A 1,879-nucleotide genomic window follows, 5' to 3' on the forward strand; every position below is an offset into this window, starting at 1 on the left:
TTAGGGGGAGGGGGAAAGGGGGGGTGATCACGCGCTAAATTTCTAAATTTTGATGGGTGGTTTTTTTTTCGAGTTTTGCCCTTTTCTTTTTTCTTTCTCAGATAGTTTGAATTCGCTGCAGTGGGTGGTTGGCAGATGCTCTAGTGTGGTTTGCTCCTTGTGTCTTAGTCTTATCAAATAGCTATTGTCCTCATCTCGCCTCCTTTTCTTTTGGAATTTACTCTCTAGTAAAAAAAAAATAATTAAAAAAAAAAATAATAAAATAAGCAACCTCTGCCTAATCGTCTGCACTGATGACCTCTATGTGTATTGCGAGCAGGGGGCGGCTCGTGGGGCTAAAAAGTGGACGTGCACTATTAAGCTATGGCAAGCAGAAGATAGTCAAGAGCATAGTACTTGAGACGGTGTATAATTTTAGGGATCTTTAGGTTGGTGAGGGAAGACCTTGTGCTTTTATTTTCATTCTTTTTAATTGTCTCTTTGATTTCTAGTACTAAATTTGTTTGTTAGCTAAACATCAATTTCGTTCATCCTGTATTGGAACTGAACACTCAAGTAATAACTTTCACCACTTCACTACAAAACCATTCAAAGGCACAACTCATAGGACGGTCACGTTCACCTCCCTCAGGTTCACGGTCACAGAGTCACTTAAAATAGTGGCAAGACAGACAATGAACCAATCACAATTCACTTAAACATTCCGCTGGATTACTCCGGGGCTCACATAATATTGGCAAAGAATAGAGTACGGTCTATCGCGTTTATTTTTAGACTGCCTACTGTGGGCAATGTTTCGGCACTGTTCGGCAGGAGCTAATTTGAAATGTGCCGTCTTATTAATATTAATGTACCGCCAAACTCGCTACGAGTGTTGTCATCGCTTGGGTTATCTCCAAGAGCAATTTAAGGTCAGGTTACACTGTTGAATATCCTATTATGTTTAGCTAAAGCACGAGGACTTTGGCATGGCATAGTAGATGTTTTACGGCGCTATAGACACAGAAATGACAGTTATGGCGCCAGTGAGGACCTTGTTTTGATATAATATTTGGCTAGTGTTTGTTTCTGGCTTCTATCATTTTATTATTGTGGGTGTTTTACGTAATAGAACATTTAAAGAATTGATGGCGGCACTTCACGACCGTGCTCTATGGACGTACCGCGCCTGATTGCGAATCCTGTTAAACGATGACTAAAACTAAAGCTAAAACTCAAACTAAACTGAGTGCCTGATTTGACTGGCCCTTTGCCTTGTGTGTATTGTGTTCCAACCCTGTATCGACACTCTTACCATTATCAGTCTCGAAGCCCCGTTCTCTTTTTCTTTTCTTTTTTTTTTTTTGGTGTGTTCTAGTCAGGCGCTCGCAACTGCATAATAAGGTCATATGAAGGCTAAGGGGTGGATGTCAACAGAGAAGTCCAAACGGGGAATCAGGCTTACTCTGCTCGCCTCTCTACTAACCTCAACAGCACAAAGTCTGCTTCGACTCTCAAGGCACCCCGGAAATAGCAGTTCACAAGAAAGTGACAAACATACAAAAGAAGTAGAGGGGAAATGACGATAGTAAGGATGAGCAAAGAAAAAAAAACAGCGGTTCCCCCAATGCTGTTCTGGCACAGTATGAGCACGACATTCATAAATTAATCTGCTCAATTACAATTGTGAGGCAGCGTGGTGAAATCAGGTTCTCGTCAAAATAATCAAAGTGAAGCAACTGGCATTTTTCCACAGGTTTGTGCATTTTTATCAATTTTTTGTTTTTTGGCTCAACACCTTTCATACCCATTACAGAACTAATGTTTATGTGGATTATTCTGAAAAACGTTGATTAAAGGCACAAAAGATGTAAATTTTCAGTTACCACGGACTCTTAAG

Source organism: Aplysia californica, unplaced genomic scaffold, assembly GCF_000002075.1.
Source record: "Aplysia californica isolate F4 #8 unplaced genomic scaffold, AplCal3.0 scaffold00549, whole genome shotgun sequence".
Classification (NCBI taxonomy): Eukaryota; Metazoa; Mollusca; class Gastropoda; order Aplysiida; family Aplysiidae; genus Aplysia; species Aplysia californica.